At 41.9% G+C, this 12,659-nt stretch overlaps 1 protein-coding gene across 3 annotated transcripts in view; it reads right to left on the bottom strand.

The window, feature by feature from the left end:
• Positions 1–12,659, bottom strand: part of KLHL18 (kelch like family member 18) — a 52,457-nt gene that overhangs the window by 23,363 nt on the left and 16,435 nt on the right. The window lies entirely within an intron of this gene.

Here is a 12,659-nt window from a genome sequence, read left to right on the forward strand (position 1 = left end):
GTGAATATTATTTGTAGCCAAGCCATGATCTACGCTATGATTACATTTCCTTTCTTGTATAATCCCCCCCCCCCCGGAGATGAAAATAAAGTGTAAAACTCCTTTTAATAAGTTCAGTCAGGTCCCTAGCAGTATGCTCCTGCTTGTTCTGGAGGCAACCCTACTGGAATTTCGTCCTTGTAGGAATCCCTTTCACTTCACCTACGTCGGAACCCGTTTCCCGAGGCCCATTTCGTCCTCTTCCTGATTTATTCCTTTGTTCTGATGAAAAGCATCTTCTAGCAGAGTTGCCTAAGAAAGGGTATCTTATAAACTGTTTTTACACACAGCACTCGGACACCAAATGTGTGGGTTTTTCCCCCTCGCACAAAACGATTTTCCAACTCTCCAGACACCACCTGGTATCCTATAACATAATTCAAATCTGGCACGAGCTACCTAGGGTTAGTGCAGGTTAAGGGCTCAATCCCAACAAGACTGCCGCTGCTTCAGATGCCAACCGCAAGTCTGGGCCACTTGTACTTCCGAGCAATTGGCTATAAAGTCCAGGTGAGGGTGGGAGTGTTCCCCACAACCCCCTCCTCAGGTGTGATCATTTGCTAAAATGGCTAACTGAACTCGGAGAAAACAGTTTACTTACTGCTACTGGTTTATCACAAAGGATACAAAAGAACAGCCAGCTGAAGAGGTACATATGGCGAGGTCTAAAAGGGTCCTGAGCACAGGAGCTTCTGTCCCTGTGGAACTGGGGTGTGCCACCCTCCCCACACATGGCTGTGTTCACCAACCTGGAAGATGCCCAAAGGTCAAAGGGTGGGACTGAAAGTTCCAACCCTCTCATCACATGGTTGCTCCCTCTGGCAACCAGCACCATCCTGAAGTGATCCAGGGGTCCACAGAGAGTCACCTTATTAGCACAAACTCAGGTGCGGTTGAAAGAGGTTTGTTATGAATAACAAAGGACACTCCTCTCACTCAGGAAATTCCAAGGGTTTTAGAAGCTCTTATCTCAGGAACTCTACCACTCAGGAAATTCCAAGGGTTTTAGAAGCTCTGTGCCAGGAATCAGGGGAAAAGACCAAATACATATTCTTTTTTTTTATTTTTAAATAACTGTTTTTTTTTTTTTTAAGATTTTATTTATTTGAGAGGAAGAGAGAGCACAAGGTGGGGGCAGAGGCAGAAGCAGGTTCCCCACTGAGCAGGGAGCCAGAGGTGGGCCTGGATCCCACCACCCTGGAATCATGACCTGAGCTAAAGGTAGGAGTTTAATTGATTGCACAAAATGTCTGAAAATGTCTTTGTTAGCCTTCAACTTGGGTGATAGTTTAGCTGGCTATAAAATTCTAAATTGGGAATATTTTTTTTCTATCAGAATTCTGAAGGTATTGCTCCATTGTCTTCTACTTTGTTGCTTTTGAGAAATTTAATGCCCTTCTGAACACTAACCCTTAGTATGTGACTGTTCTCTCTAGAAGCTTTTAGTGCTTTCTCTTTATCCTCAGAGTGCTGAACTCTCACAGGGTTATACCTTGGTGTTGGTGTCCTTTCATTCATGGTGCTGTCTCAATCTACAGACTTTTAGTTCTAGGAGTACCTTTCCATCCTATTTCTTTGGTAATTTCCTCCTCTCTATTGTCTAATTTTTCTCTTCTGAAATTTCCATGAGTCAGGTGTTAGGCCTCTTGGAATGATCTTGCATTTTTTCACCTGCTCCCCATTTCCTGCCTCTTTCATTTGGTCTATCTCCTGGGAATCTTCTTCAACTGTATCTTTCAATATTTCTGTGTTGTAGCTTTTTATAAGGCTATGGTATTTTTAATTTCCAAGAGGTCTTTCTTGTTTTCTGAAGGTCCCCCACCCCACTTTATTGAAAGAATCTTATTTATCTTTCATGAGTGCTGTATTTTATCTAACCTCTCTCAAGATAATATAGTTAAATTTTTTTTTTCTTCCTCCTCCTCCCTGCTTTTACTGTTTCCTCTGAGTTCTTTTTTCCTCCATTTGTTTTGGTCTCTGTCTTTCATGCTAGAGGCTTGCTTTAAATGCCTTGTGACACTTGGCTCTCTGCTCATATTTTTAGAAGCTATTTGCAAGTTTTGTGTGGGGGTGGCTAGGCTCATCAACTTGCGGACTTCACATCAGGGCGATCAAGTAAGAACCTGCCATTTTATTGAGGACTGCTAAAAGTAGTATCTTTAGGACTTTTTCTCTGGGGCAAACTTATCAGAGACAGATCTTCCAATCTCTTGCATGGGAGTACCTGCCTGCAGGTATTCTGGAAACTGGGTGAGAGAGGGGGATGGTCCTACCATTCACTATTTAGACCTTTGCCTTAAAGCCCTTATTTTCAGTTTTGCTCCATATTCCATCCCCTCTTCTATGCTTGGTATGCCCCTGGCTCAATATGGAAGACTAAAACTCCTGTCTCCTGGGAAAGTGGGGGAGGAGTTGTAGGCAACTAACTGCTTTTCACACAGACTGTCAACTAATCTTCCTGTTTTCAGTATTTTGCTTCTCCAATTTTGGAGCTATTCCAGGGCTCTGCATTACAAATCCTCTTTCTTCTTTATTTCTCCCCCAGCAGGCACTTTCAGTTCCTCTGGCCCTCTAAGTTCATCACACTTCATACTTCTGGCTTCAACATTCCAACCATCTCTCATTTGCTGGTATCTCTTCTCCCTCTTACTACCATTTTAATGGTATTACAGCCACGCACAGGGGTTAAAATACGTGTTCAATTAGTTGTGTTAAATTGCCATGCATTTATTTTTCATCTGGAAAGTAAACAGAAGACAAAAGAACTGTATATGCATAAACTAAGTGCCCTGGTTTCCCCAAAAAGCTCAGCTAAAGAGAAGGCAGGCCTATCTTGGGATATGTTAGCCAGATTACAACTGAATTCTGTGTTCTGTTAAAGGGAAGAACAAATTTGGTTTTATCTACAAGAGGGAGACCAAGATGGGAAAAGGTCTGGAAGCTACATCTTAAGGGGAATGGTTAAAGATAGTTCATTTGTAAAACATAATTTGGGAGGCGGGGAACAGTAGCTGTCCTCAAACCCTAGAAGGGCCATCACATGGATGAGGGCAGATCTAGAAGTGATGGGGGGGCAGACTTTAATTTATTATAAAAAATAAGAGTCTATCACCGAAGAATGTTTAGGGGAGTCCTTCACTAGTTCCAAAACTATTACAGGAACTTACAATTCTACAATCCTAGGATACCACATTTTTGTGAAAAGCTTTAAAAAACCCAAATACTCTCATTTATAATCTCAGTTTAAAAAGTCACTTAAAAAGAGAGATGATCATGAGTTCCTTTTTGCTAAGTACCCACTATGCATTCTTTTCTCATTTTAGTCCTCATGGCAACCTTCTACATTAAGTAGCTGCTGCAAATTTCATTTTGTAGAAGAGAAAACCAAGATTCAGAAGTTATGTAACTTGCCTTTTATGTAAAAGAGAAGGAATTATGCTTGAGTTGTTTACTAGTGGACCCAGTAAATAACACACCTCCTCCCAGCTCAAGTTCTCAGCCAATTAGGAAATTTTTGAAATAATAAAAAACCTACACATGATAAAAATTATATAGAATTAAACACACACATACACATGAGTGAATAAAAGTAAAGCTGGGGAAATCTGAGTAAGAATGACAGATTAAATCAATATCAATATCCTAGTTATGATGCTGTACTACAGTTTTGTAAGCTATTACCATGGGGGAAACTGAGCAAAGGGTACACAGGATCTCACTGCTCTTATTTCAAATAACTACATGAGAATCTATAATTATCTCAAAATAGAAAGTTCATTTTAAAAAAGGGACAGGGGCCCCTGGGTCGCGCAGTTGGTTGAGCGTCCGACTCTTGGTTTCGGCCCAGGTCGTGATTTCAGGGTCGTGAGATTAAACCCCACAATCAGTGCACAGTGTGCTTGAGATTCCCTCTCTCTCTCCTTCTGCCCCTCCCACTTGTGTGCTCTCTCTCTAAAAAGAATAAATAAATCTTTAAAAAACATAAATTAAAAATAAATTTAAAAAGGGACAAAGCAAATGGAAGATAAAAACATTCTTTTCTTACTGAGAAGTCTAATATTGTAAATTATGGCCTACATAGGAGGACTAGTGTGTTCCCTACTTTAACATGTTGAATTACACAGGCCCATGCAAAAGGCACTTTCTCCAATGATCTGCAAATATACTGTTATCTCAAATCTTCCCACTTCTCCATTCCCTAAGGTGGCAAAGAAATGTGAAATGGTGCAACAGAATTTACAAAAAAATTATCAATGAGCAACATACAATTGGTTGGTCAGAAAGGGCAATACTATTTGGCATACATCCCTACCTTTCATCACATTTTCCTATGCCCACTCTCAGACAATACTTGTTATAAAAGTATTACCAACAGAATGGAATCAGACTGTAAATTTAAAAGTACTGGAAAGAGGTTCCAAGTCCAAGCCAGGGTAGAAGGAAAGAAGTGAATCTGTGGTATAATAAAACACTATGAGCTGAAAGAGTTCATGACCACCCATGGAAGCTGCCTGGGCTGGATCAGGAGGATGTCAGCTCTCTGTGCACACATCACACGCCTAGTGCCCGTGCTCACACCACCACTTAATAAGTGTGTGTATCAGCACCAGCCACTTCACCACTGTGGGATGATATGCAATGACGAGCATCTACAAAGCAAATTAGGGGCAATCTCAGGACTCCCTGGGTACATAAACACCTCCAAATTTGCTTCTAAGAAAAAAAAAATCAATTCCAACTGAGAGCCCCAAAACTTCCACTAAAACTGCAGCAAAGACTCAGCACTCATGGCACTTGGCTTCTACGAGGAGTGGATGCAGAACCTCTAAGCAGGGGCTCTGCACAGTACGATCCGAAGAGGAGACTGAAGCATTCCTGCTCACCTGTAGGGTTCCTCCATATGGTTTTTAAAATTTGAAGCCCCTGTAGGTTTCTTGCCTCTTAACAGCTTTGTTTGGAAAATTAAGAGCTAATGGAGTTATATGAAGGGGAGGAAGATAAGGTTTAAAAGTCACTGGGTAGGTTAAAACCACATTGCTACAATTCCTCTATACTTGGTTTTAAAAATCACAGAACACACTACTGCTTGATAAATGTGAAAAATCAAAGTGGCTGGGGTGCCTGGGTGGCTCAGTTGTTAAGCCGACTGCCTTCGGCTCAGGGCGTGATCCCGGGGTCCTGGGATCGAGGCCCGCGTTGGGCTCCCTGCTCTGCTGGGAGCCTGCTTCTTCCTCTCCCACTTCCCCTGCTTGTGTTCCCTCTCTCGCTGGCTGTCTCTCTGTCAAATAAATAAACAAAATCTTAAAAAAAAAAAAAAATCAAAGTGGCCTCCATGATGCAAGGACAGATATGAAAAGGAAAGCGATGTGACGTGAGGCTGGAAAAGTAGATACGGCACTCAGGAATTCTGTATTTTGCTTTAAGAGTATTAGGAAACCAGGCAAGAGTACTACGGAAGGGTCTCTAAAGCGACAGGGTCACTCTCTGCAGGGAGAGAATGAACTGGGAGTTGCCATTAACTTAGATCAGAAATAACAGAGAGGGGCTGCTGGAGGTAGAAGATCGAATCAAATTTTGGACAAGTTGCTGAGTGCCTGGGAGGCAACCAAACAGAGATACTGTGTAGGAAGTGGATGGGTACGTCTGGAACACAGAGAGATGAAGTCTAGGCTCAAATGACACTTTCGGGAGTTGTCAGGGTAGAGACAAGAAGAGGTCACTGAGGGAGAGAGCTCAGAGCCCGAAGAGGGTGTGAAACAGCCTTGAGGAACTCTAACATTTAAAGCTCATCTGGAAGATGCCTCTGCAAGGCAACAGAAGGAAAGAACAGAAAGGAAGAGAAAATGAGAAGAGAAGCAAGGAGACACCTGCAGGAAGAGAAAGGCATGGGAGCCCTGGTGGTCCACACCACCACCAGACACGGAAGCTAGAAGGCCTGCACCGGCAAGATCACCTCATACAGGCCTCCTCTGTCCTTGGCTTCCCAACTTCTGAGAACATTCCTATTCCTCTGACTTCTCAAGAGTTTTTGAGAAGGTCAAATATAAAGGGGTATGAAAATGGTTGATATGAATGTTATCTGACCAAATCACCACAGTCACCCCAAATTCCTGAAGTTCCAATGGGGAAAAACTGTGGTCCTATGCAGACCACGCTGATGTTGAAGCCAATCCTGGGTCTTGTTTGGAGGGATGGATCTGTGTTGATTTGTCCCAGCTTGGCCACCAATGGGATAGGACTCAAGGGTACATTTATAAACCTGACGGAGGTGTCCACAATGGTACACAGATGAAAAAATAACCAGATGGATGGGCTCTGGAGCAGACTGAAGCTAGTTAGCTTTTTCTGAGCGAGGCTTCCTAATTGCAACGTTGGGCTTATTAAACTAAGTGATATATGATACACATGAAAATACCCTAGCACAGTGTCAGACACTTAGCAGAGATTGAACAAAAGTTATTGTTTTGCACCCAGCTGAGAGCCACAGCCATAGGAGACTAAGATATAAATAACCAAAATCCTCACGAGTTCAGTAGGATTCACAGAGATTAAAACTCTTTGAGTTTCAGAACCAGCTCTACTACAGATAAAAGGGAGCTCCCAATTTTACTATGCTTTGTTTCCAGGTTGGAATGGATTTCCAGGTAGGATTATTACTTATGGCGGTACAGCAAGCAATATAGTAAAAAAAAAATTTAAGATTCTCAAGAGAAGCACTATAAATACGGATAAACGTTACTGTGATGAACCCCGCTATCAGATAATATTAGAAAGCACAGCATTAAAGGTCAAAATATGCACCCATCTCTTTTATCTGCTCATCCCAGGGAGACAGAGAGCACAAGCCATGTGCTACATACATATTGCACCAGCTTCCAGGCCAGCTGTTCTTTCTGTAATGATTCAGGCAAATCTCTTCCCTCCACCTCTGAGCCTCAGCTTCTTCCTCTGTAAATAAGGGGCTCTAACTGGACCAGGTTTCTCAACAGGTAGTCGTTGTATTAGTAACAGTAGTCGAACACGAATTCGGTAAAGCTTTTCTTTTTGATCATGATGGCATCTACATACATATGGAAAGTAATTATACACACATCCTAAAAGCGTCATTTCTCTGGCCCACAGATTGGAGCACGTATGGATACGAGGGCCCCTAGTAATAACTCTGCAAAAGCCCTGGGGCACAGAAACCTCTGTACTAGAGGTTCTCCAAGGTCTCTCCTGGTTAGTAGAGTCTGGACTGTAAGCAAAAGGAACCAGAAATCCTAAGCCCCTCACCACCCACCTAAGTTTTGACTTGCCTTAACATACATGTACACACACACCTAGCTTCCACGCTCTTCTTGGAAAGACTGGGAAGTTTTCCATTCACAGCCCTGCTTTGGTGGTATCTTTAGATCAAAAGGGATAGTGTAGCTTGACACCACAAATTCTGTTCCCTATCAACAGGCAGGTGGGGCTCAAGATTCAACCAGCTGCTTATTCAAGCAGGAAAAGCAGCAGGGCAAAATCTGAGTTGGGAGTAACCTGAGACAGGTGTTCCCAAAGAAAGCAAAAGATACGCCCAGAATAGATTTCTCTTTGATGGAAAACATTTTGATACTATTGCTTCTACCTTCAAGCATCTCACAGTGGACATAAATAAAACACTAAGTGAACAGTTAAGTGCCCTGCCTGTACAGACAGATTACCCTTGGGATAAGTGGGATTTAAGACTAAGCTTTCAGGCAGTCACAAGAGATGCTGAGAGTGCATAATGGTAATCCATAATTTTACTGAGGCACAAATTTGAATCATAAAGGCTATGAAGCTGGTGTGTGTGAGAATGTGTCTATGAAATGGAGATGTGGTAGGGACAGATTAATCTCTAAAATTCCTTTAGCCTAGAAAATCAATAATTATAAATCTTTTAAGAGAGACAGCAAATCATTGTAGATAAGAACAAGTACTCTGGGGGCGCCTGGGTGGCTCAGTAGGTTAAGCATCTGCCTTTGGCTCAGGTCATGATCCCAGAGTCCTGGGGCTGAGTCCAGCATTGGGCTCCCTGCTGAGTAGGGAGCCTGCTTCTCCCTCTGCCTACCACTCCCCCTGCTTGTGTTCTCTCTCTCTGTCAAATAAATAAATAAAATCTTAAAAAAAAAAAAAAAAAAAAGAACAAGTACTCTGGAGTTAGATGACCTGGGTTCAAATCTAGAATCTGCTGTTTGTTAGCTGTGTGACTATGGGTCAGTTATTCAACCTCTCTGTGCCTCAATTCACACATCTGCAAAATGGACCTCTCTCATGGGGTTATTGTGAGGATTAAGTTAGCTAACATCTGTAAGGCATTTAAAACAGTGCATAGCACATATTAAGTGTGATATAATTGTTTGTTAAATAAATAAAATGCCCTCAAATTTAAAACTTTATGTTACTTTTTAAGACCTTTAGAGAAGGAGTCAGCAAACTACAGTCTACGGGCCCAAATCAGGCCTGCCTCTTGTTTTTGTGTGGCCCATGAGGTAAGTGTAGTTTTCACATTTTTATATATATTTTTTGGGGGAAAAAAAAGTCAAAAGAAGACATGACATGTAAAAATCATATGAATTCCAAATTTCGGCGTCCACATACAAAATTTTATTGGAGCACAGGCATGTGCATATCGTGGCAAATCTGAGTAGCTGTGACAGTCATCAATGGCCTACATACAAAGCCAAAAATATTTACCACCTGCCTCTTTATAGAAAAAGTTTGCTTACCTCTGCTCTAGAGTCACAGGGAACACGTATCATGAAGAGGGATGTGAATACATTCTCTAGAAAGAAGATGCGGATCACTTATTTAAGACCCCCTCGCCCCACATCACTCCTCATCTGCTGGTACTCACAGCTCCTCCTGCTGAACTAGTATGAACTGTGGGCACTTCGTGGACTCTACCACCGAGATTAACAGTGTCTGATACAAAATGCTCCTTTTAAAAAGGAAATGAGCTAAGCCTGAAATAGAGGCATTCACACTGGAGCCATTAATGGCCGGTATGGGCCTGCCCACCAAAATGTGTCTTTTTTTTTTAACTTCAGTTTCTTAACCATAGTTATACAATTATTCTCTCTTCCTGCCCCCCCACCCCTACCCCCACGGAGTTTCAATGCTAATTAGGCTCAGCAATAAAGCAGCCTTGTCCGTTAGAAATGTAAGAGGTGGGCCGCATGGAAATGCCTCGAAGCATCTGCTTTCCTACCTCAGGTGTCAACCACCCACCTTATTCAGCAAGCGCCAAGCACAAAGCCAGCTCAAGCCAGCACTCCACCCCCCAAACAAAATCTTATTCAGATGTTAGACGAGTAGGGCTATTCCATGTTGGAGGTGTCAAGCCCCAGTCACAAGCACTGTATTTTTCTGTTCTTACCCACTCCAGTGGACTTCAGCCTCCCTGAGGGGAATAAGGGTCTTATACATCCCTTATATAGCTCAGTAAATAGTCACTGAAATTAAAATACCAACTCTATCCTCAATAGTAGCCCAGAAAGTCAACAATTCCCTGTGAAAATAAATTAACTCTGGAGCAGAGATGGCAGTTTCACTGAAGGTTATAGTCAAAATGGACAGCAGGTTCTCTTGGTTAAATTTAGAAAAGCATATCAAAGATTAAGCACGGGGGCCTTATGATTTTCTACCCATGTCCTTCAAATTTTTCTTACATATGTAAATAGGTACAGTAAATCTTCAAATAACCCTAACACTTGAGGGCTACCACCATGACAATCTATCACTATCACTTACCATTAACTAGATGTAACTCTCTAAATTGTTATATAATATAAAGTTATTAACTATATATTAACAATGTATAGTACATTAACTACCAATGATCTATAATATAATGATGATGACCCATTACTGAACTATTTTAGGTTATTCGAAGGTTAACAGAAAACACCTGTGGTTCAACACATGCCACTAAAAACCTTCCAAAAACACGACTAGCTATGGACTCCAGCTCATGTCAGCTCTGTCTAGCATTCCTTACCTTCTTCTGGGATCTTCTATCTTCACTCCAACCACACTGCATAACACATGATCTAAGCCTACCAATGAGACCCTTCCTCATGACTTTTCTCTTTTCTTTTTTTTTTTTTTTTAAAGATTTTATTTATTTATTCCACAGAGATAGAGACAGCCAGCGAGAGAGGGAACACAAGCAGGGGGAGTGGGAGAGGAAGAAGCAGGCTCCCAGTGGAGGAGCCCAATGCGGGGCTCGATCCCAGAACACCGGGATCACACCCTGAGCCGAAGGCAGACGCTTAACGACTGAGCCACCCGAGCGCCCCTCCTCATGACTTTTCAAATGAGAAAGAAGGACATCCCCCCCAGGACAGCAAGGAGCCATCAGACGCTCCACCACCTCCATGTAAGAAAAACCAGTCTGCAGTGGGAGGAGGGTGTTGACCATTCAGGGAAAGTGTCTCGGCAGCATTTTAGTCCCTGGCCCAATATCAACACTGTCTTTTCTCCAGTTTGATTACATGAACCAGTAAGTGGCTGGTCTTGCTGAGGGTAGTTCTGCAATTAAGAGCCAGAGTTCTGAGCACCATGGTCCAGAGAAAGCTCTGGGGGAAATCAGATAAGGGGGACATTCCAACCTGGCTTTAGTAGATGGGCTACATCTAAAGGCGGCTTTAGCTCTGAATGGGCCCTTGTGGTGCCTCAAGGCCCCCATTTTGCTCACCAGTCGGGTCTTAAAGGATTATAACACTCGACACAGTGAAGTCGTCATTTCTCCCCAAACTGATGTGCAGATTTGATGCAACGCCTATCAAAACCACAGCTAGATTATTTTCATAGATACAGACAAGACTCTTTGGGCAAAGGAACTAAAATAGCTGAAACAATTTTGAGTAAGAAAGTGCAAATGGCCAATAAGCACATGAAAAGATGTTTAACATCATTAGTCATCAAGGAAATGCAAATCGAAACTATAGTAAGATACTTTACATAGACCATAGCTAGCTATTAGCAAAAAAACCAAACCAAACCAAACCAAACCAAAACAACAACAACCACCCAGAAAATAGCAAGTGTTGGTGAAGATGTGGAGAAACTAGAAGCCTTGTGTACTGCCTGCACCGCTGGTGGGAGTACAAAAGGGTGCGGCCACTGCAGAAAAGTTCGGATGTTTCTCAAAATATTAAACATAGAATAATAATATGACACGGCAATTCTGTTCCTAGGTATATACCCAAAAGAACTGAAAGCAGAGTCTTGAAGAGATATTTGTGTGTTCACGTATTTACAGCAGCATTATTCATAATAGCTAAAAGGTAGAAACAACCCAGGTGCCCTTCAACAGATGAATGGATACACAAAATGTGATATATACATACAACAGAATATTATGTAGCCTTAAAAAGGAATGAAATCAAGAGAATGAGAAGATAAGCCACAGACAGGGAGGAAATATTTGCAAAAGACATATCTGATAAAGGGCTATTACTCAAAACATACAAAGAACTCTTAAAACCTAACAATAAGAGGACAAGCGAATTTAAAAAATGGGCAAAAGACTAACAGATACCTCAGCAAAGAAGATACAAAAATGGCAAATAAGCATATGAAAAGATGTCCATACCATGTCATGGGGAAATGCAAATTAAAACAAGATATCGATCAGAATGGCCAAAATTCAAAACACTGACAACACCAAATGCTGACAGAGATGTGGAGCATCGGGAATTCTCACTGATTGCTGGTGGGAATGTAAAATGGTACAGCCACTTTGCAAGACAGCTGGGCATTTTCTTACAAAACTAAACATATTCTTATCATACAACCTAGCAATCACAATCTCTGAGATCTTCCCAAAGCAGTTAAAAACCTATGTGCACATAAAAATCCTGCACATGAATGTTAATAGCAGCTACATCCATAACTGCCAAAAATTAAAAGCAACCAAGATGTCCCTCAGGAGCTGAATGGGTAAATAAGCTGTGGTCCATCCAGACAATGGGATATCATTCAGCACAAAAAGAAATGAGCTATCAAGCCATGAAAAGACATGGAGGAACCTTAAATGTGTATCATCACTAAGTGAAAGAAGCCAGTCTGAAAAGGCTACACACTGCATGATTCCAACATTCGGGAAACGGCAAGCTACGGAGACCACAAAAGGATCAGCGGCTGCCAGGGTTGTGGGGAGGGAGGGATGAACAGGTGGAGCTCAGATGAGTTTTAAGGCAGTGAAACTACTCTGTATGATACAATAATGGTGCTTATATGTCATTATACATGTCAAAAACCACAGAACATATGACACTAAGAGTGAACCCTAGTGTAAACTGTAAGGTATGGGTGATAATGATGAGTTCATGTGAGTTTGACTATAACAAATGTACCATTCTGGTGCAGGAACTGATAGTTGGGGGAAGGGTGCTGTGTGTGCTGTGGGGTTAGGGGGTTTATGGGAAATCTCTGCATCTTCTGCTCAATTTTACTGTGAACCTGAAACTACTCTAAAAAATGAAAGCTTTTTTAAATTTCAGTAAACTCTACCCCCAACATGGGACTTGAACTCACGACTCCAAGATCAAGAGTCACATGCTCTACCAACTGAGCCAGCCAGGCGCCCTAAGCCTATTTTTTTTTTT

This window comes from Ursus maritimus, unplaced genomic scaffold (assembly GCF_017311325.1).
Source record: "Ursus maritimus isolate PB19 unplaced genomic scaffold, ASM1731132v1 scaffold_14, whole genome shotgun sequence".
Lineage (NCBI taxonomy): Eukaryota > Metazoa > Chordata > Mammalia > Carnivora > Ursidae > Ursus > Ursus maritimus.